The sequence below is a fragment of the Oryctolagus cuniculus genome, chromosome 10, assembly GCF_964237555.1.
Source record: "Oryctolagus cuniculus chromosome 10, mOryCun1.1, whole genome shotgun sequence".
Lineage (NCBI taxonomy): Eukaryota > Metazoa > Chordata > Mammalia > Lagomorpha > Leporidae > Oryctolagus > Oryctolagus cuniculus.
Genome location: NC_091441.1, coordinates 17,062,926 through 17,087,176, shown reverse-complemented (window position 1 = coordinate 17,087,176; position 24,251 = coordinate 17,062,926). Strand labels below are relative to the sequence as shown.

General features: G+C 41.5%; 1 protein-coding gene, 1 long non-coding RNA gene and 1 pseudogene across 5 annotated transcripts in view; 2 read left to right on the top strand and 1 right to left on the bottom strand.

Moving 5' to 3' along the window:
• LOC138843996 (ribosomal protein uL30-like) overlaps nucleotides 1–23,762 on the top strand; it is a 36,380-nt pseudogene extending 12,618 nt beyond the window's left edge.
• Nucleotides 1–24,251, top strand: part of CDH20 (cadherin 20) — a 245,448-nt gene that overhangs the window by 137,425 nt on the left and 83,772 nt on the right. The gene's annotated exons all lie outside the window — the stretch shown is intronic.
• Nucleotides 1–24,251, bottom strand: part of LOC103349393 (uncharacterized) — a 126,484-nt gene that overhangs the window by 19,652 nt on the left and 82,581 nt on the right. The gene's annotated exons all lie outside the window — the stretch shown is intronic.

The window sequence follows — 24,251 nt, the reverse complement described above, 5'->3', positions numbered from 1 at the left end:
CCCACAACTCAATCCAGGTCTCCTATGTTAGTGACAGGGACTCCAATACTTGTGCCATCACAGCTGCCTCCCAGGGTGCACATTAGCAGGAAGCTGGAACCAAAAGCAGAGCCAGGATAGAATGCCAGGCACTCTTACATGGAATGCTGGAATCCCAAGGGATGTCTTAACTGCTTCATCAAATGTTTGCCCACCCTTTCCTTCTTTCATAATTTTTATTACACCAATAATTCATGAATGTCTTATTTTAAAAATCCTAATAAAAGTATTTTCAATAGGGACTGGCATTGTGGTATAACACCAGCATCCCATATCAGAGTGCCAGTTCAAGTCACAAATATTCTGCTTCCTATCCAGCTTCTCACTAATGCACCTAGGAAGGCAGTGGAGAATGGCCCAAGTACTTGGGCCCTTGCCACCCATGGGGTAGACCAGGATGGAGTTCATAGCTCCTGGCTTCAGCTTGGAACAGACCAGGATGCTGCAGCCATTTGGAGAATGAACTAGAGGATGGAAGATCTCTCTTTCTCTCTCTGGTCCCACCCCGCCTCCCCTATCACTTGGCCTCTCATTTAAATAAATTTTTAAAGTATTGTCAGTAAAAAGCAGGCCCCCTTTCTTTCTTTAATGTCTGGCTTATTAAGTCTTTCTTTTTTAATGCTTTAATTGTAGGTTCATGTACAGTTCTATGACATAATGCATTGATATCTTGTGCAGCTTTTAGCCAGTTCTCTCTACTCATAATCTCTCAGTAACTATAGCACAATTATACTTCAATCACCACAGAACGGATCCTTCATGTTACCCTCTTACAGTCACTTCCACCCACTCCTTAATCCCTGGCAACCTCTAATAGACTTCCACGTTTATAATTTTGTCATTCCAAAGAATCACACAGCATATAAGGAATCACACAGCATATAAACTTTACGGATTGGCTGTGTCACTCGGCATAATCTCTGGGGATTCACTGGGTTACTATAAACATTTGTGATTTCCTATTTCACTGAGAAGAAGATGGTGTGGATGTATCACAGTGTGTTTAACCATTCACTCACTGGGATATTATCAATAATATCCTGCTACAAATATCCAGTACAACTATTGGATGATATAGGAGCTGTACATTAGAGTTTTTAAACAGTGTCTGTACCATTTGTAATTCTCACCAGTAGTGTATGAGTAACCCAGCTCCTCTACATCCCCACCCCCACTTGTGTTGGCATTATTTTTTTACTGTAGCCATTCTGATTCTATACATACTATTGCACCGTGGAATTAATTTGCATTTCCCTGATGTCTGGTGGTACTGAACAGCTTTCCATGTACTTATTTGCCATCTGTATATCCTCTTTGTTGAAATGTATCTTCATGTCTTTTACCTGTGTTCTAACTGGATTGTTTGCTTGTTCTCCTTTTGAATTTTTGAGAGTTCTCTGTGAGTTTCAGATGCTGGTACTCTGACAAATAAGTGGTTTGAAAATGGTTTCTCCCATTCTGTTGACTCATTTCTTTTAATTTCATAACTTTAGTAAACCCTACCTTAATACAGAAGGTAGAGATCCTAAAAGTTCTATCACATAAAATTGTCATTATGAATTGCAAGATTAGCAAAAAAAAATGTTTTGAGGTTTTGCAATATTATGTTTTGTGTTATTTTTAGGCCAGCATTTTAGTACCTGTCTGTATAAGAGAAATAGGAAAGAAAAATGTGTTTTAATTTATGAGACATGTAGAAAAGAGAATGACTATTGCAAAGAAAACACACTATACACAAAGAGAAAATTTCAAGTGGAGAAAGCAATCAATGCCTACCTTACAAGTCCCGCCCAAAAAAAATGTCTTTCAGCCACCCTCTTAAAAACAAAGCCTCAATAGAAAACCAATACCATTTGCCAATCAAACCTTGAGTGACCACAGAATCTTGCCGTATTTTTGTTTCTTTTACTATAAGCCACCACCAAACATATTACAAATAATTCAACTAGGAACATCAGCACCACCAGAACTGCGAAACTCCAATGCAACTTTTCACACCTCCTTCTAATGTGAATGTACCTGGACTGAAGCACCCGGAACGCAGAACATCACCAGAGTTTGTCCATACCTACTGTGGTAAGGAAATCACTGAGCAGAGACAGAGGCATTAATTTCATGGTGCCTTGAGAAAGCCTCAGACAAGAGGTAAGGGAACTGAGTGCCAGTCTGGCCCTGACTCACTCACTGACCATCTCACTTGAGGGAAGCCATTTCAATCCCAGAAGCTGTGCATTCCACTGTCATAAAAACAGGAATCTAGGGTAGTGAATAAAATTTCCTGTAAGATCACTTCCAGTTTATAAATTCTATTATTTTCATTTAAGAAGTATGAAAATTTCTCTAAACACCATGATGGGCATTCTAAAAGATACCTAAACAGTTCTCTTCAAAAGTGTCAGTATCAGAAAGATGGTGGAGGAAAAGCAAAGAAAAAGATTCTATTGGTTCTGGAAAATAAGAAGGCTCATCAAGCCCTCAAAGCCACATAGGCACAGTAGGCACTTTTGGCAGAGAGGAGGTAATGCTGAGGAGCCAGAAAGAAAGAATTAGAATCTGTATTTGGTGACTCTTATCCACCATGTGTTGAACTAGACTTGGCATCAACAAGTTCTATACACTAGAGGAAAGGGACGAAGTTCAGGTATAAGTTCCTGGCAGCTGAAACGTGATGAGGTGTGGCTCAGATGACTGGAAGTGAAACCTCATGCTTTGTAAGTGCCAGATTAACATTACTTGGCCTTTGTTGTATACCTCCAAAAGACTAATGGAGTGAGTTCGCTGGTGGAGATAACCATAGCAAGACTTTGCCTGTTTCAGTAGAGTGTTTGCAAAGTCACCCCCTTAAAACCTAAAAGTGCTGCATATGGTGGATATAGTGTGACCCGGGAATTTCCAAGTCTGAAGTCTGTATGGGAACTCCTCTTGAAAGTGGACAAGCAAAGGTCAACAATAAGACCATCCTTCTGACAGACAACACAATGACTGAGAAGCACCTGCTATTTCCAGGATATTTCAGGGTTCCTGTGCCCTAAGAGTCAGTGGTCTGTCATGCTACTAAGAGTAGAGTGGATTTCCTCAAGGAGATGAGCTCTCCTGGATATTCAGGTCAATGTATCAGCCAGCGGAACTAGACCCAGAATATCTGAAAGCACAGTGGAAATACATTTCTGGTTTTGTTTTTTTTTTTTTTTGGAATTGATAACAAATATCTTCAGAGAAGATTGCTCCCTGCCTTATCCTGGAAAGGATCAAGGAAAAGATAGTCAGTTAATGATTATGGCAGGCATCCCATGAATCCAGTGACAAGGAAAAGGTCCATTGCTTTCCACCTTGGCTGCCGCCTCCTCCGGAATCAGCACATGCCATGGAAGAAGGAGTACTCCTTTGTCACAGCTTCTCTCCTGGGGTTTAATGTTAGTGACCGGCCTGAGCATGTTTACAAGACTTCCCAAGACTCTTGGAGCAGCGGACCAAGCCTAGCGGCACACCTGAACCTGGAGGCAACTGGGGTCTTGTTTGGAAAAGATGAAAGACAGTTAGGAAGAGGAGCACCTGAAGATATGCTCAGTTGTCTCTGCTGTGGGTCCATGTTCCAACTTTTCAGAATGACTTCACATCTGGGGAGTGAACCAGCGTATGGAAGACCTCTCTCTGTCTCCACCTCTCTCTGTAACTCTTTCAAATAAATAAAATAAAAACATATAAAAAATAAAAATTAAAAAAATGACTTCATAGGTTCTCATACTTGCCTGGTTCTCAATGTATCTGATACCTTTTGTATTCTAGCCTGAAACTGGCTTAATCCTTTTCTCTCGCTCAAAATTTGAGAGAGGAAGGACCCCTTTTCCAGGAATACACATACATACTCAAAATTTTGCTTGGAATTTTAGGGAACTCATAGAACCCTTCTCAGGCAAGTGTATAACTAGTTTTATGAGGCTTGGTCACCCTGGCATTCATCTTGACAATCTCTGGTATCATGTCCTCCAGAAAACCAAAGTTTACCAAGGTAGCTTTTCCCTATCAAGCCAACTGGGTGTTTCCTGTTAACACACCAACAGACTGTGTTGCTTCCTGTGCCATCTGTAACTCTGCAAATGTCCATTCCCACCCCCCACCCCTGGGCTTGAAAGTTGAATTTCCCAGTTTCCCAGGTGATTAGGCATCTCTTTAATACCAGATCAGGAAAAATGAACCATTTCTTGGTGTGTGGATGAAATCTGCACTGTGTGACTTTTCAAGGCCCCAAGTAGACAGCTTGATTGGACCTTTTCCTTTGCATATTCTAGACTCCAGAAGTACTGTTGTTCATCCTGCTGATAATGATGTAGTAGACCGGCAACAGGACTTCTGGGGAAATTAGTCCTGGGCAGAAAAAGTGAATCTGTTACTGCTTGTGTCTTTCATCACCATTCATCCCTAAATTGCCTCAGCTTGTGATCTAAGCAGTTGGTGAGGATATTCCAGGACTAAGTTGAACAAGAAAACATGTTTCACTGTTGTGTTTCCTGGTCCTTTCAGATCAGCTTTGCTTTAATTTTGGCTCACGAAGCCCTTAAAAACAACTGTGAAATGGAGTTAGAGTTAAAACAATGCATTAAAACATGCCAGGTTGTGAGGTAATTAGGTTGGTTGGCTCCAGAGTTAACCTGCCAGGAGATATTACTATTATACTGCAAAGCATTGTGAAATTGGATTACTTTAAAATGATGTATTACAAAGTCATGGGAGAACAGTTGTAGATATGTAAGCCCTGGGTTTACATCCCAAATCTGTCCTGCTAAATTTGGAACAGGAGCCGGTGTTGCAGTGGGTTAAGCTGCTTTAATGCCAGCATCCTATATCAGAACACCAGTGCAAGTACCATGGCTCAACTTCTGATGAAGTTCCCTGCTAATACTCCTGGGAAGGCAGTGGATGGTGGTGCAAGTGCTTTGATGTCTGCCACCCACATGGGAGACCCTCATGGAGTTCTGATATCCTGGGTTCGGTCTGGCCCAGCCATTTGGGTTGTTGGGAGAACCAACAGATGAAAAACATAGCTTTCCCTCTGCCTCGGTCACTATGTCTGTCAAATAATATGTCTATTTTTTAAAGATGTATTTTTTTGAGAGGCAGAAATATTGACAGAAAGATGGAGAGACACAGTTAAAGGTCTTCCATCAGCTGGTTCATTCCTTAAATGGCCTCAACAGCCTGAGCTGGGCCGATCTGAAGACAGGAGCCAGAAGCTGCTTCTGGGACTACCATGTAGTTGCAGGGGCCCAAGCATTTGGGCCATCCTCTACTGCTTTTCAGGCCATAGCAGAGAACTGGATTGGAAGAAGAGCAGCTGGGAGTAGAACCAGCACCAGTGTGGGATGCTGGCACCGCAGGCAGAGGCTTAACTCACTATACCACAGCGCCAACCCCATAGTTACATCTTTTTAAAAAATAAGTAAATAAAGATAGGAATAATGGTTCCACTTTTGTCTGCAAAATGAAGCTAATACCCTCTAGCCTATCTCTGTAGTTAGTAAAAAAAAAAAATATGCAAAATGGTAATAAACCTAATTATTTATAAATAAAAAAAGTTTTCCTTAAAAAAGTAAAAACAAGGATGATTAAAAAACTGTCACAGGGGCCAGCGCTGTGGTGCAGTGGGTTAACGCCCTGGCCTGAAGCACCGGCATCCTATACGGGTGCTGGTTCTAGTCCAGGCTACTCCTCTTCTGATCCAGCTCTCTGCTATGGCCTGGGAAAGCAGTAGAAGATGGCCCAAGTCCTTAGGCCCCTGCACCCCTGTGGGAGACCCAGAAGAAGCTCCTGGCTCCTGGCTTCGGATCAGTGCAGCTCCATCCATTGGGGCCATCTGGGGAGTGAATCATCGGACGGAAGACCTCTCTCTCTCTCTCTCTCTCTCTCTGCCTCTCCTCTCTCTGTGTAACTCTGACTTTCAAATAAATTAATTAATAAAAAAGAAAGAAAGAAAGAAAGAAAGAAAGAAAGAAAGAAAGAAAGAAAGAAAGAAAGAAAGAAAGAAAGAAAGAGAGAGAGAGAGAAACGGCCGGCACCGCGGCTCACTAGGCTAACCCTCCGCCTGCGGCGCCGGCACACTGGGGTTCTAGTCCCGGTTGGGGCGCCGGATTCTGTCCCGGTTGCCCCTCTTTCAGGCCAGCTCTCTGCTGTGGCCAGGGAGTGCAGTGGAGGATGGCCCAAGTGCTTGGGTCCTGCACCCCATGGGAGACCAGGAGAAGCACCTGGCTCCTGGCTTCGGATAGGCGCAGTGTGCCAGCCACAGTATGCCAGCCGTGGCAACCACTTGGGAGGTGAGTCAACAGGAAAAGGAAGACCTTTCTCTCTGTCTCTCTCTCTCACTGTCTAACTCTGCCTGTCAAAAAAAATAAAAAATAAATAAATAAAAATAAAAAAAGAAACTGTAACAGATTGGACAAAACAAAAGGGACATGACAACTAACTTAACTAACTTCAAAATGGGTTCCTGGATCAAATTCTGGAAAAGAAAACACATTAGCAGAAAAATTAGGGAAATTTAAAGAGTCTGTAGTTTAGTTATAAAATGATAAGTCAAATATTTTTAATTTTTTACTTATTTATTTAAGAGACGCAGAGATAGAGACATAGAGACAGACAGAACTCCCATGTACTGTTTCACTCCCAGATGCCTGCATTGATCAAGTCTGCAATGTGCAGAAGTCAAAGGCAGGAACTCAATCCAGGTCTCCCATGTAGGTGAAAGTAACCCAACTACTTGAACTGACAGGTAAAAATTTTGATAAGATAGTTTGCAAGATAAAAGTTCTAAAGCTATTAATAAAGTTTTTATTGAAAATATGTCAACTCTTTTTAAATGTGAACACACATATTTAAATTAGGATGACACAACTTCTAAGGTCATTTATTCCATGTTTTGAGTTGCCTCAATATGTCTATATATAAAACCACTAAAAGAGTCTATTGTTCTCCTAACAGTGTTCACTTTCTAAGTGTAAATTGTAATCAGATTGATGTGTTTTGAAAGGCAAAGCATCAGACACAGATCTTCTATCCACTGGTTCACTCCCCAAATGGCCTCAAGAGCCAGGGCTGGGTCAGGCCATAGCCAGGAACCAGGAGCGGATTCCAGATCTTCCACACGGGTGGCAGGGGCCCATGAACTTGGGCAGTCACCTGCTGTCTTCTCAGGCTCACGAGCAGGGAGCTGGATCCAAGTGAGGAGTATCTGAGACTCAAACTAGCATTCCGATATGGGAAGCCAGCATCGCAAACAGCAGCTTAACCCACTGCACAACACTCACTTCCTAACAATGCTCTTTTGCCCACATAATCATCTTCTAAGGTATTTTACAAGTGTAAGTTTATATACCAAATACAGAAATGTAAAGATATTAAGGGAATTTGTTTTTAAAAAAAGAAAGCATGATTTACTGCAAAGAACAAGAATCATTTAACCCCATGCTAAATGGCATGAAAAATGACCCTTTTAATTAATCAAATTAATGTTACATAAACTGTACAGGTAACATGATCTCCATGTTCACCATCCCTTTTAGAAAAGTTTTAGAAGGTTACTGAAAATGTTTAAACAGAGGCATGTAAGTTTAAATTACAGACCGCTCTTTACTGTAGAATTTACCCTACATAGTTCTGAAAAAAAGTCCTCCTACGACCCTATTATTTAATAAGCTTCAGTTTGGGTGGCACCATTGCCTTTACTTGCTCATTGGTAGAAATAGAAACCAGTAGACTGCTAGATAGTAAGCTTGAATGCATTTGATGATAGTAGGCTTGATTTTTTTTTCTTTCCTTTTTTCTGGTTATCAGATGCAAAGCATGACTTAGCATGGATATTCTGTGTTCTCCACAATTTGAGAGATGCCTCGCTTAAGTTTTCCTACAACTGACTATCCCTATATGCTGCTTATGGGTCAAACGACTAGATGACACACTTCTCATATTTGGTATTTAAAACCTACAAGCCAAATCTCTTCCAATGCTTAAAGAATACACAATACTAATAAAGCTATTTATTTTTTAAAAAATTTTTAAGTAGTCATGGCTCAACAGACTATATAATTACCTCACTGCTTAAATACCAAAAAAAAAAAAAAACAAAGTTTGGGAGGAGATGTCTTGAGAGCAAGTCAATTTTACTAGAAGAACAAAGCTCTGGATGACAGACATTTTGCAATGAAAACACTATCACACTCAAAGACACACACACAAAATACATCTTGATTAATGAACCTGTACCAGGCACTTCAGGTAGCTCTAACAGAATCCCGGAGACTAAGGGACTAAAATAAGCATTTATTTTTCACAGTTCTGGAGGCTGGGAAGTCCAAGATAAAGGAACTGGTGTCCAGTCAGGACCCTCTTCCTGGTTTTCACATGGCAATTTTCCTCATTGTACCCTCATATGACCAAAAGAGAAATCACCTCTCTTGTGTTAGTGAAGGCACTAACCCCATTTACAAAGGCTCCATGGTCATGATCTAATTATCTTTCAGAAGCCCCACCTCCCAACACCATCAGATTGGGAGTCAGGTTAATCACACATAGTTTTACCAAAACTAGACAGGATTGTAATCCCTGGCTTATGATTACCTGTTATTCTGCTCCTCCCCTTATTGGTTAAATGTAGACCTGGTTTTAGAAAGGGGCCAATCAGGGAGAGACACTTTGTGTATAAAAGAGCCAGCATAGGTAAGCTTCTTTGGGAACTCTTTCCTTGGAGCCCTCCTCCTGACTCCTGCAACAGATTTCTCACCTGCAATAAATCTCACTTTGCTCAATGTTCCTGTGTTAAAATTCTTCATTGACATGAGACAAGAACTGACATCACCCTCATCCTCATCCTGCCACAACAGCAGGTGACATGACATGGATTAAAGCCAAATCTGACTCAGATTAGCATCAGATCACTTCACCGGAAGGGACTACTTCTGCCTCTGTTTTTCAGAGAGCCTCACTCTCCCCCATAGTGAGTCTCTCAAGAACACCAGGTCCCTGTTAGCCAGTTAAAAGTGGTTAGCTATGGGGCCAGCGCTGTGACATAGCGAGTAAGCAGCTGCCTGCAGTGCCGGCATCCCATATGGGCTCCAGTTCCAGACCCGGCTGCTCTACTTCCTATCCACCTCTCTGCTATGGCCTGGGAAAGCAGTAGAGGATGGCCCAAGTCCTTAGGCCCCTGCACCCACATGAGAAGACCTGGAGGAAGCTCCTGGCTCCTGGCTTCTGATCAGCACAGCTCCAGCCACTGAGGCCAACTGGGGAGTGAACCAGCAGATGAAGACCTCTCTCTTTCTCTCTCTCTCTCTCTGCCTCTCCTCTCTGTGTGTAACTCTAACTTTCAAATAAGTAAATAAATCCTTTTAAAAAAGTGGTTAGTGTGGCTGTCCATCTTAGCACTCAGGGGTCAGGCCTGCTGACTAGGGCTGGATCAATCCCCCAGAACTGAGACTTTGTTCTAATATCCCTCTCTTGTATGGACTGGGCCTTTGTGAGGGACTGAGAGAAGGTTTTGAGTAGACTGAAAGATCTTCACCAGGGCTACACCCCAGTGCTTACCGATAGCCTCTTGGCTGAACACTAGACCCCCACAGCCCAGAAGGGTGTTAGGCTGAGAATCACCCCTTCTCTCTTGAGTGTATCAGCCCTTCATGAACCCTTGAGATGAATGACGAATTCTGGCTGGGGCTACACCCCAGCACTTCCTGAAAATCCTTTGGCTGGACTCCAAATCCCAACATCCTATAAGGGTGTTGGGCTGGGAAGCACACTGCCTGAAGGGGTAGCACTATTGAGATTGAGCACAGTCTAGAGTGAGGCCATCAGCTCTGTACCCCCAATGCCCCAGTGACTCCTTACTATACCTCAGATTTGAGTGCCTGTGACCTGCTCTTTCAGAGTCCTCACAATTTGTACCACTAGAGATTCCAGCCTCTACTTCTTGCCTTGGCATTCTTGGGAATGTTGGTTCTGCCTGAGTGTGGGGAGCAACTCGGACTAGACTAAGTTACTGGAATTAAGACTTATTCTATGCATCTGCTCTCCCACAATATGGCGCTGGGAGAGGAGGAAACAGCTTCTACGCAGCTGCCTCTTGCCAACTTGAGTGATGACCTCCAAGAGCTGATCCTGCCCCTGATTGGAGGAGAGCAGCGTACTCGGCATGTGGGCGGCCGAGTTGGGATTGGCGGAGGAGGACTATAAAGGAGGAGAGAGACAACATGCACCAGGAACATCTAGGGGGAACATCTATCTGAGGGAACACCTGTGCAGCCCCCGAGAGAGCCGGCCGGCGGTGTGCCGCTCCCCTGCGGAAGTGGGGAAAGTGGCTAGGGGGAACCACCCTTCCACGGAGGTGGAAGGGTCGGTAGCCAACCCGGGAAGAACCAGCAGCAAACCCGGGGAGGGCCGAGCAGACGAAAGAACAGCGCAGGGTCCTGTGTCGTTCCTCCACGAAGAGGGGGAGTGACACCTGAGTTTCCTTTCTTGGGAGTCAGCCCATTGTACAAGACTGGGAGGAGATCTTGGAGTATTTGCAAAATTCAGGCCATGGCAACATGCTGGTGTTTTTCATAGTCTGGACACCAGACTTTGTTTGTTAGGGTGTTAGGCTGAGAACTGCAATCTTCTTTCTGCAGAGATCAATCTGTCAGGGAGCCTGTGTGCAGTCCAGAGTAAGGCCATGGGCTCTTGCCCCAGTGCCCCAATGACTCCTAACTTTACCCCAGACCCTGGCAAAATCTCCATCTCTTTTTCTGCTCACTACACTGTGGCCTCTGGATGTTCTTTTGTCCTGCCAGCTCTCATCATTTTTTACAAACTAGAATTGCTGGTCACATTAGTTGGCATTTTCCCAAGCATCTGTTTGGTTTTATGTCAGAATTTAGGTAGCCTTTTTGCAGGTGGCCTTTTCCATCTAATCACCTTTGTAGGCATAACTCCCCTCATGACCTGGACGTATGGAGACAGGTCCTCCAGCATGTGCTCTGGTGTCCTCCTCCTTCCTTCCAGGGTCTCTCCCTCTTTTGGGTTCACCTCCATCAGGTCCTTTCTACATAGTCTATATATCAGAAGTAGCTCACTGGGGAGAACTGTTATTTCCCCACCATGCGCCTTTATTCCATCACCTGCTTAGTTACCAGCCCAAGTGGTGGCCAGGACCAGTGCCCTCACTCCAAACTAGCTTTAAGGCACTACCATGAAGGCACATTTTCAAATTCAGGCCCATAAGATATGGTTCAAGATTAGGAGGTACAGAATGTTTTTCTCTTCATGTATGGGGGCAACGCACTGCAATATATATTTCCTCAAGGCAGGAGTCTTAGTTCCAGCATGCTCCCAATGTATGCAAATCTAGCAAGTATATATCCCAGGTTACAGGCAAGGAAGGTTGACAGTGTGGGTAATATGTGCTAGTCCCATCTTCACCTTCCTGGCTTCCCTTTGGGCTTCAGTATGTCTGGACACTGCAGGTAACTCTTTAATATGCTGATTTCTTTTGATTTGGGTAAATTGCCAGGAGTGGGATCACTGGATCAGATGGTAGGTCTACATTAAGATTTCTGAAGTATCTCCATACTGTCTTCCACAGTGGCTGGACCAGTTTACATTCCCAATGTGAATCAGGGTACTTTTTTCCCCATAATCTTGCCAGCATTTGTTGTTTATTGATTTCTGTATAAGATCCTCATTGTGGTTTAGATTTGTATTTCCCTGATAGCTAGTGATCCTGAGCATTTTCACAAGTGTCTGTTGGCCATTTGAATTTTCTCTTTTGAAAAATGCCTGTTCAAGTCATTTGCCCATTTCTTAACTGGATTGTTTGTTTTGTTGTTGAATTTCTTGAGCTCTTTATAGATTCTGGATATTAACCTTTTATCAACTGCATAGTTTGCAAATATTTTCTCCCATTCTGTCCACTGCCTCTTCACTTTGCTGAGTGTTTCTTTTGCAGTGCAAAAGCCTCTCACCTTGATGTAATCCCACCTGTCAGCTTTGGTTTTGATTGCCTGGGCTTCTGGGGTCTTTTCCAAGAAGTCTTTGCCTATGCCAATGTTTTGCAGAGTTTCCACAATGTTCTCTAGTAATTTGATGGTATCAGGTAGTAGGGTAAGTTTAATCAATTTTGAGTGAATTTTTGTGTAAGGTATAAGGTAGGGGTCTAGTTTCATACTTCTGCATGCAGAGATCCAGTTGTCCTGGCACCATTTTGTGAAGAGACTGTCCTTGCTCCAGGAATTGATTTTAGCATCTTTGTTAAAAATAAGTTGGTTGTGTATAACCTGTGTTCCTTCAGGATCTGAATAGAAGTTAAAGGGTCCATATGCCGTAACTTCCCTTGAAGGCAGATTGTGTAAAAGCATCAGAGCAGAAGCCAGCCCCGCAATTGCATTGTGAATTAATGAAGACAAATTAGCCTGGGAATTGTGTTTGTTGTGTGGAAAGGTGATGGCAAACTAAATCTTCCAAATTTAAGTATATTTTATGTTAATTGCAGAAAATAGCAGAGATATGTTACTTTAAATCTCATCCACAGGGACGCAGAGTTGGGCTTGTTGGTTTCTTTTATTAACCACACAAATGACTGTAGTCTCTGTATTTACTTGAGAAGCACAAATCTGTTTCTGAATAGGTTTACAACTTTAAGTGTCTTATGAAACTTCATTTTAATACCATGTGGTTAATTGTACCATAATACTCCTAAGTGGAACATTATATCTATCAGTCTTAAGTGGTGTTGTGGATATAATAGCTTTGGTCATAGTATTATAATCCTTTTTATTTAGAACATTTGTAAAGCTGAAAAATAAATATACCTTAGTCTGCTATCATCCTAGCCATTACTTACCTTAGTGCTAAGTAAAGACTAATGAAACTCTATCATCTTAGATAAAATTACCTTCTGAATTCTCTGAGGATGGAATAGGCTCAATGTAGATACTCATCTTTTCTTGTTCTCACTATTTCTGCTCTTATTTTTCTGTAATGGCAAGTTTGTGCACTGATTTTTAAAATATGTTAGTGCACTTTGTGGGGAAAGATTTGGGACGGAGAAAGGGAGAACGTTAGACTTACGTCCATGCGTGGATAGACAGTACTCAATGCTGAGTCCTATATGCACTACACATGCAACATCGCAAGCCCAGAAATGGCCACGTGTTGGGAAAGACAGACTAAGAATAACGGCCTGAACTAGAGGTTGCTGAAGTGTGTCATCCCTTGGTACTCAAATGTGGTCTACCAAGGAGCAGCTGTTTGCACAACCTGAGTGCTGTTTAGAAATGCAGAAGCTCAGGCTCCACCCATGGCTCACTGAATAAAGATATGCAGGTTAACATACCCTGAGAGGAGATTCCTATGCACTTTGAAGTCTGAGCAGCCCAGTCTCCACCACACCAGGAGCCTCCAGGAAAGTCTCCTGGATAACCTTGGGTATGAGCTAGGCCTATACTCATCATTCCTCTCAGCCGACAGTGGTGTGGTGGTGATAACTGAAAGTGAAAGGCTGTGACTATTTAAAAATTCGAATCAGCCATTAAGATCTGGTGTCTGAGGAAGTGGAGATAGGGAAGAAGGAAAGTGCTGCACATTTAATTCCAACCAACTGTTGGAAAGAAAAGCTCTTGCTGGAACTAGTTTCCCCTCCTCTCTGTGTGATGTTACTGGATTTGATTTCCTTTCTTTACAGAAGGACACACTGTTTTTTAAAAAATGACCTGAATTCAGTATTCCATCCAGATGCTTTCCATTTGGCAGACCCAATGCAAGTTTTGCATAGAGACTGAGCTCGCTGCAAGGGATTAGAATTTTGAGTTTGAAATTCCAAAGGCGTTTTAAAGTCAAGAAAGTGCTTAGAAAAAAAATAAATACAAGTGACCTTGAAATAATTCTGCCACGATACTCACATCTCAGAGCCAATTTGGAATAAGTTCCTTCAGGTACCTTTGTAACTAGTCTTCCTGGCACTGGGTTCAAAACAACAGATTTTATTCTCAATCTCACTTGGGCAAATGACAAAAAGTGGGCAGCACAGTAAGATCCCAGACTCAACTAACTTAATTGAAGAAGGAGCTTACAAAACCCTTAGGCTGTACAAGGAGGCAGTAGCATAAATGTGTAACCACCAAGTGACAGCTGAGCTTACCCCGCTAATCCTGTCTCAGAAGCAGCCACCCCCTTGGCTATGGACAACAGTCCTGGACCGCACACGCATGATAGACACCCTTGGGAGTGACTTTAGCATCTCTGTCATCTTTCTCTGAAGGTAACTGGCAAGACAGAACAGGCTCTGCTCTCAAATTGGTGAGATCTGACATACCATGACTCTGTCATCTATTTATTGCCTATGCTGTTTTGCAGTTTCCTTCCCCTTAGCCATTTATGTTTTCCTCTTATTTTTGCCATAATTTCCAATAAAGACACCAATAGCTACTAATGTTGAGACACAATTAAATGCTTTTGTTGAAGTATTTATTTTCAAGTAAGTTGCTGATTTAGGAGTAAATATACAGTGTAGTTTAAAAAGTTCATGAAGAAATGGAGTTAAATGATGGGTTTATTTTAGTGCAAAATAATTTTGAAATTCACACGTATTTTTTTCATAATAAGCATTTTCATTAGCTTTTTGAGGACGCATCATATGCATGGATTTCAAAAAAGTTCTGCACCAAAACAAGCATGTTTAATTCTACTTTCCATGAACTTTTTGAAATCTCGTATCTTTCAATATCTTTTAATCAGAATCTTACTTAGACTATCTCAGGTTATTAGTACAAATTATTTGACATTGTTACTTACACTTTGCCTTAACTAAGGATAATACAATGTGCTTTCTTACATTGTAAAAGGAAACAGCAATTTTGCATTTCAAGAAAACATGAATTTCAGCCATAGCATATTTAAACTATATAAAAATTATATGTGCCCTATTCAAATAGAGGATTTGAATTTAGCATTAATTTAAAAAGGTATTTTAGTTTTTTATGACTGTAATGAATTTTTCATCTCAAACAGGACACAGAAATAATACAAAAGTGACTCTTTCAAAATGAGATCAAAAAGATTACATATAAATAGATAAATATGACATATTAGTTTCCTAGGCTGCTTTAACATAGTACCACAAACTAGATAACTTAAAACAACAGAAATGTATGATCTGAAAGCTAGAAACCCAAAATCAAGGTCTTGTGTGCTCCTTCCAAAACCAGTAGGGAGAGATCCTTCCTGGCCCCTTGCAGCTTCTGGGAGCTGTGTTCTCAGCCTGCAGCAGTAACCCAACTTCTGTCTGCATCTACTCATGACCTTCTTGCATCTCTGCCTTCTATTCTTTTAAGGACATCGTCATGTTGGACTAAGGCTCCACTCTAATGCCCTCGTTTTAACTCGATTACATCTGCAAAACCCAATTTCCAAAGAAGGCCACATACACAGGTAGCAAAGATCAGGAATTTCACCTATCTTCTGGGTGAGCACAGTTCACATGGCTAGCATCTTGTCAATTACAGAACATAGCCTATAAATTTACCAAAAGGACAGTTTTATTCTCTCTCTGCACTGAAAATTATAGTAAACATTTTTTTCATTTGCCTACATTAAAAAACAACAACAAGAGCAGTTAGAAACCAAGCAGCAGCTGTTAATGCAAGGTATCCAGCTAGTGTTCAATATCGATCCTTTTAAAGAGGACACAGGTCATCAAGGGCACATCACTGGCGGCCGTACCAACATGAGGAGTTAATGACTTACAATCCTTGAAGTTTCCCATCAACACAACTGCCTGGATGGCATAGGATTCAAGGAAACAAACTTAGGAAAAGTTTAATAGATTCACCAAGGAAAAGATAGAAGCCTTAATAACAATTACTCATTCTTTGATGTCACTTTGAATATTTAGAAAACATAATTCACACTCAATAATACACCATTCACGATTAAACACATAGCCACATAGTAGTACCATTAAACACACAGTAATAAACAACATCCTTTTGTTGTTCCAAGTTGGTGCCTATATTAAATACATGACTCTCTTCCTAGACTAACAATTTTCCCACCCTCCCCTTTAAGTCCCATTTTAAGTACACTTCCCACTGTCTCTTTCCCCCACTTCCTGTCTGGACTCCTCCATTCATTGCAGGTACCCACATGGACACCTCTCAACACCCCTGTCTTTATTTCCGGCTTCTTCTGACCTCATCTCTATTCCCCACCCCCATCGTAGGAACCTCAACATAAAAAATGGCTGATGGACATTCCTTAACCACCCTATATCATCCTCTCAGAGGTTTTCCTCAGGAGTTTGGGTGAATCTTAACCAGAAGTTTAAAGATTGGCACATTTTTCTGGCAAGTAGAGTCTAATTGTTATAAGACTTCCAAAGAATTCTCTAATATTAAAAGGTTTTTTTATTTTATTTTATTTGAGAGGCAGAGTCACAGAGAAAGGGAAAGACAGAAAAAAAAGGTCTTCCATCTGCTAGTTCACCCCTGAAATGGCTGCAATGGCCAGAGCTGGGCTGATCGGAAGCCAGGAGCCAAGAGTTCCTCCAGGTCTCCATGCAAGTGCAGGGGCCCAAGCACTTGGGCCATCTTCTACTGCTCTCCCAGGCTATAAGCAGAGAGCTGGATCAGAGGAGGAACAGCCGGGACATGAACCAGAGACCATATGGGAAGCCAGCACTGCAAGCGGAGGCTTAGCTTACTGTGCCACAGCTCCAGCCCCCAAAAGGATTTTTAAAGACTTATTCTCTAAATAGTGCAGTGCCATGTACTGTCAATAAATGTGTTTGGCAAAGCATGGACTGGCCTTTCTACAGCAAACCACGTTGTGTATCCCCCTTCCCTTTATGCAACTATGAACTGGGGGCTCAAGGAGGAATCCATACATTCCCCAAATGTGTGGGGCTGCATTGGGTTCTGCTTCCTCGTTTTCAAACAGAATTCCCATCTGAAGGCTAAGGTGTGGTCTGCCTGGCCAACTCCCAGTCCACAATTAAACTGAGAAGCAAGATTGAATATGGACATAAAAGGCTGAGTCCTCTATCCAGCTGTGACTAAGGTCCCACAGTGGAAGAATGTAAACTCCTAACTCAAGGAGACAGAGAAGGTCCCTGGACCACTGGGTAAGAGCCCCAGACAAAGGGAATTCTGGGTCTTCAGAATGGTCCAGAAGTGTAATTTCTCCTTCCTCCATCCACAAGTGCCTAGAAATGCATTGTTAAGTTTTACATTAAGTAAGAGAACATATATAAATCACCCAGCACGGAGCATGGTACATATTAGAGATTCGATAAATATTAGTTCCCTTCCCTATTAAAAGTAACAACAGCTACAATGTTTATGTAATGCCTTGCCATTATTACCTTATAGCACAGTAAGAAGCATGTGCATAATTAAATATGTACCACTATGGTAATTTTGTTTTTATTTTATTGATCACATCATTATATGCCTTATGTAAGCTCAGAGTTTTTCTGCTTATGCAACATGGTTATCTGTTCCCAACTTCCCCTCACAAAAAAAAGGGGGTGGGGTGGGGAAGGGAACATCTAAGGGAAGTGATTTAAATGGTTTAACAAGGTTAAAAAAAAAAGTACACATGTTCCTGTGGTATGAATTAGTACTTTCCTCATTGTTCTTCCTGTCTGAATCCAGCCCCACCCTTCAACCCTGATACTGCCTCACTACTGCTCTCTACCCGCCACACAATACCGATATTTCTCCCTCACTTTCCTCCACTAAAAAGAAGAAAAAGAAAAAGAAAAAAGCTTCACTTGTCACTGCTAGCGAAGACCAGGCAATCTCCAGGAATATCCCCCTCCATCTGTTTTCTGGATGCTTTGATCCACTATGCTATACAACCTCACAGTCTGGGAAGCCTCACCAGGGCAGAGCTTGCTACAGGAGCTGCCAGTCCCTGCCAAAATGATCCTTATTCCAGAATCACTGATCAAAACGCTGGCTGGAAGTGAATGTGGGCTATGACTCAAAGCCACAGGGAGCTGAAAGCAGCCACACCCACTTATCAATATTTGAGACAAAGAAAAAACATTAGCATCAGAATGAAAAATAGCTAGACCAGTCAGATTTGAAACAGATATTAATGAACCAAGCCCAGATCTGAAGCTGAAGTTGAGGTTGTGGTGAAACCAGTTGGAACCCTTCATCATCGTCTCAGTAAGAATTATTCTTACTGAAAAAAAAACCTAGGAAGCCAGTGAACTTATCTAGAAAATCTTCAACAGTATCTTCCATTCTGTAACAATCATGACTCATAATTAACTTCAGGAAATGACAATATCTACAAATGGGATCAATTACTTCAAAATATGCCCCATAATATCAAACAACTTCAGGCTCCAAGTATATCCAAGGAGTATTTAAGACATGTTCATCACAGAGTTCACTCAAATAAACCAGTTGGCCTAGTTGTCCAAGAATATCATCTGATATTGATTTAAACTGAAATTTAAACTGAAAATAGGGTCACTGTCAATAAGCACTGGCACATATGAGTAACCGTTTAGCTACTAAAGGCAAACCATAAAAAGCCAAGAATAGCACCAAACCCATGATCTCTAGTAATTCTCAGGCACTGGCCTCTCTCAACCATAACTTTGCACCAGATGGTTACAACTGTCATTTCTTATTAAGAATGGCACATTGCTCACTTTGTAGCTGTGTGGAAGTTTTGTTGGTAGCACACATACATACACATTGCATTTAAATAAAATAGAAAAGGCAAGAAGAATCTTGGAGTTAAAGTTAACAGATTTGCAAAAGTCAACTGACATTTTGTTCTCCAAAATAGTTTTTTTATTTGAAAGGCAGAGAGACAGACAGACAGACAGAAATCTCCATCTACTGGTTCACTCCCCAAATGCCCTAAGAGCCAAGGCTGGACCAAGCTGAAACTAGCAGCACAGAACTCAATCCTAGCCTCCCACATGAGTGGTGAAAACCCGAGCTCTCGGTCTATCATTTGCTGCTTCCCAAGGTATATATTAGCAGGAAGTGGGATTGGAAGAGGAGGAGCGAGGGCTTGAACCACACACACTGATGTGAGACACAGGCATTATAAGCATCAACTTAACCACTACAGCACTCACCCTCCAAAACATTTCTAAACTTTAATCTCTTGGAAGATCATTTTTAACTCTCAATTATATGGACTTAAAATTCTGTTACCAAACAAAGTGAATTATAATAGTTCATTTTTAAATTAATATTAAAATAAAACAAGAAGTTCAACAGGAGACTGAAGCATCCAGAAAACACATGGAAGGAGATACTTATGAGTACAAAGTCAATAAAGTGTCCTCACCCTGAGGCTTCCATTGTGGCACCACGGGTTAAGCCACCAGTTGCAACCCCAGTAAAATGTACCAGAACCCCAGTTTGAGTCCTGGCTACTCCACTTCCAATCCAGCATTCCTGCCAATGCATATGGGAAGGCAGTGGAAGATGGCCCACCTGCCACCCATGTGGAAGACCCAGATGGAGTTCTAGGCTCCTGGCTTCAGCCTGGCCCAGAATTGACTGTTGCAAGTCATTTAAGTGAACTAGGGAATAGAAGCTTGCTCTCTCACTCGCTCTTTCACTCTCTTTCATTCTATCTGTTGCTCTGCCTTTCAAATGAATATATATATTCTATTTTATTTATAAACATGTAATTATATATTATATAATTATATAAATATTCTATTTTATTTAAATGCAATGTGCACGTATGTGTGCTACCAACAAAACTTCCACACAGCTACAAGGTGAGCAATATATATATATAAGTATATATAAGTATACATATATATATATATATAAGTATAAGTATATATATAAGTCCTCATCCTAATTCTACAGAGGACCTTGATGACCACACAGGTAAGGAATCTGCCCAGGCCAGGGAAGCAAGTATACTCATCACATAAATGACATAAAATTGAACGGAGGCATACTGTCTAAAAGAAGCAAGGATCTTTTCACTGCAAGACTTTTCTGAAATAAATGCAACTATAATATTTACAGAAGTAAACAGGTCTTAGTGATTCCCCTGCCCTTTTTTAAAATATCTACTTAGATAGCTCATAAATTTTAAACTTATTTTCTAATATTTACCATAGAAACTTACTCTTATTTAAATGTTGTATATAGTTCCTTTCTTTTAAAGCCAGTATTCATAAACCCTTCCATGACATGATGTGCTAGTCAGGAAAATCTGTAGGATATACAGCTCATAATGTCACTGCCATTTCTTCAAAGGCCATCTTGTTAAGACTCAAGCTTATGCAGTTCACTTCATTAATAAAGGTGTTGGGTTCGGAGCAGAGGATTTATTCTATGGAAAACTTGACACCAGTTTCCCATAAGGTGGATATGACTCCTCCCACAAATGTTTTGGTCTGGGGGCCTGCACACTGATGTGGTAGGTTAAGCTGCTGCCTGCTCCACCGGCATCCCAAATGGGCACTGGTTCAGGTCCTGGCTGCTCCACTTCCAATCCAGCTCCCTGCTACCATGCCTGGGAAACCAGTGGAGGATGACCCAAGGGCTTGGGCCCCTGCACCCACATGGGGGACCTAGAAGAACCTCCTGGCTCCTGGTTTTGGCCTGGCTGGAATCAGCAGATGAAAGAGCTTTGTCTCTCTAATTCTACCTTTCAAATAAATAAATAAATATTTTAATAAGAAAAAAAGAAATGTTTTGTTCTGAAAGAACCAATAATCCTGCAAGCTGGTTTTTAAGAGCAGGGGGAAAATGAATGCATGGTCACAGATAATTCACAGGATTTTCTCAGCCTCCTCTGAGAACAAGAGCCTTCCCTCTGCCAGAACCCTACACCAGCCCCACTGACTCTGCTCTGCTTCTGTTGGGAGTGGGGCTCCAGCCCTTTGTATGTTCCAATTGAGTGTCCACCCTGCTCCACACACCTTGGGCCTAGGGGTGAAGATGAGCCCTCTGTTACAAACAAGACTGCAAAGGCCCATCATTTAGGGAAGGGCAGACCTTAAATCAGGCAGAAACACAATGTCTGGCACCATCTCTAATGACAGTCTCCAAACATAATGGCAAAATTGCCACCTGGGGAACATATTGCTCCAATGTCCCCAGTCTGATTTTCTCAATAGAACCACATGCAAATTATTTTATTGGAAAATGTTTTCTAGTCTATCTTTGGAGAAACTTGGGAGGCATAATTTGCCTTCTTCTCTTTAGAATCTAACAATTTCTACACAGCCACAATGAGCAAGCACTTTTGTGGCATCTTGGAGATTTTTTCCCCAGTAAAATGTCAGAAATAGAGTGTCCTTGAAATAAGCCAGTTAGAATTTTACATCCCATTACTAACAAGTGTTCATTTCCCATTATCTATCAAACACACGGTTTATAACTTCAATAGCTTAGGAGAAATCACCACTGTTGGCCAATAACTGATATAAAATCTCAAGTTTAAAAGATTCATTCCTCCAAAAATTAAGAAAAAAAATCAAATAAATATGAGGAAAGACTAGCATTATAGCTTTCACCATAGGAGTATTATCTTTTCTAATTTTGGAAAGAAAACTTCTAGTGAGCATCTGTTATGTTCTATATAATGTGCTTTCTCTGTTGTAACATGAAATGATTTCATCCTTATAGCAACTCGGCAATTCAGTGCACTGGAAAAACTTCCAGAGCCTCAGAATGATTAAATCCTTAGAAAGAAAGAAGAAGAGAGAGAAAAAGAGAGAGAGAGAGAGAGAGAGAGAGAGAGAGAAGGAAGGAAGGCAGGCTCTAAACCCAATTCTGCCTGACTCCAAGGCCCATATTATTTCTTTTACATACCAGTATCTCTTATAAATACTAGTATTAATACATATTTATTGAGCACATACTGCATACCAAGGCTTGGGTAACAGATGGGAAAACTAGCTACTATTAGCCACATTTTGCAGATGTAGAAAGGGACACAAAGACTTTAAGGGTCTGCTCAAGGTCACATCACCTGTGAACAGCAGAGCTTAGAACCCAAGCAATCCTGCTCACATCACATCAAGTTGCCACCACTGGAGAACATGATCCTGTAGATATCACCTGTCCCTTCTCTGTGATTATTCTCGTTAGTTTATTTTTTCATTTATTTTAAAAGTAGGGTTACAGAGACACGAGGAAGAGACAGAGATCTTCCTTCCACTGGTTTGCTACACAAATGGCCACAACAGCCAAGGCTGGGCCAGGAAGAAGCCAGGAGCTTGGAATTGAGTATCCCACATGAGTAGTAGGGATCCAACTACTTGAGCCATCTTCTGCTGCTTTCCCAGACACATTAGCAGGGAGTTGGATCAGAAGTGGAGCAACCAGAATTCAAACCAGCATTCATATGGGATACAGAATTTCAGGTGGCACCTTAACATGTTGTGCCACACGGCCAGCCCTGATTATTCTCATTATTAAGTTGATATGTATCAACTGTGTCTGAGAGCAGCCATGAGTACACCACAAGTTCAAAGTGAAACTGAGTTAAAATTGTATGTCTTTACTTCTCACTGCATGCATGGAGAATAGAAATGAAAATTGTGGTAGGGCAGATTCTCAAATTCCTATTTCTCCCAGAAATAGCTCTCTTTTTTCTTGCAGTTATAAGAATTCAAAACATCAAGATTTGCTAAGGGTGTTCTATAAAGGGGAAATTTCATTTCTCTCTCTCTCTCTCTCTCTCTCTCTCTGTGTGTGTGTGTGTGTATGTGTGTGTGTGTGTATATATATGTGTTTGGGAAGAAATTCATAGTATTAAAGAATATTGGCAAGTCTTTTCTAAGAATGTTATTTCTCCTCTCCTTTCAAGCATGTCTAATGCTGAGAGCCCTTTAGAGGATATATTCCTCTAGTATCTCCTTATTTCCCTTTCTTGTTCCATTAAAAGTCTTCCAATCCCAAATCATCACAGTGCAACTGACTCACATAATATACTGTCTTCCATACCTCATACATCGTGTCCAGGGGACTTGCCTTACCGAAAGTGTCACTTCAATTGCAGCAAGCTGGCCATGGACCATGACCTGCAGGCCCCATGACCATTTATTGTAAAATATCGCTTGTGGGTGATGCTAATGAAGTTCTTCAAGAAGCCACATTTGCATAACTCCACATTTGCTGTGTCCCCTTAAACACTGCTGATAAAAGACTAGCTAAAGTATTCTTTATTAATTTCCTACTTTATTTTCTTAATCTCTTCCTGTAGAGGAGAAACCAGTCCCTTCATTCCCCTGCAACATGTCCCTTCATGACTACCCAAAAACAAACATCCCCTCCCACAAAAAAAAATTGCAAAACTTAAATGTGGTAATTACCTCCAGATTTGGAGGTTTCTATGCAAGCTGTTTATGACATCCACAAAGCTGGGAAGGAACTGCAATAGTACTGCGCTTCTGGAAAGATGAAGCCAATTTCAGAATCCAATTTTCAAAAGGAAATGCCATGTTTGTTTCATGTCAGCCTCTGCTTCAGATCAGAAAAAAAAAAAGAAGAAGAAGAAGAAGAACAAAGCTAAAACCGTTGGTCTGGCTGGTTATTTCCCAGCAAAGCAGGGGCAGATGGAAAGCGTTCAGCTGGCAGCAGCCCCTTATCTTGTCTTATCTTCAGCCGCTTTGGAAGCAGCTGAGCTAAGCTTCACCTTTGTTGAAGGGGAATTAACACACACACACACACACACACACATGCACACACACGTGCAAATACACACACACCTCCATATCTTTTTATAAATAACATTTTAAAAAATACAGACTGGGCTGTCACACAGACAGGTGGTCTGGCTGACTTCGCCGTTTTGACGCACCAGGCTGGCTGCCCAGTTTGGCAACGGCCCTGCCTCCTCTCCCCTCCCAGCCATTCTGTAGTGATAACACAGTGGACAGCCTTGGTGTACATGTGACCCTTGAGCCCAGCACAATCTCTTATTAAGGTGAAGGATTTCTGGAAGAGAGCCATGGTATACTGTAGATCTAGAATCAATCTCTAGAGTATGAATGTGTGTCTGTATGTAAAAAGGGAATCACCTATGCTGTCATGTTTGCCCTTTCATTTTCCTAGATGCATTATTTCCAGCTATATACACACATGTGGAATGAATGAATGAATGAACAAAAATAGGTAGCTACTGTGGGGAGCAATCCGGACTAGACTAAGTTACTCGAATTAGGACTTATTCTATGCATCTGCTCT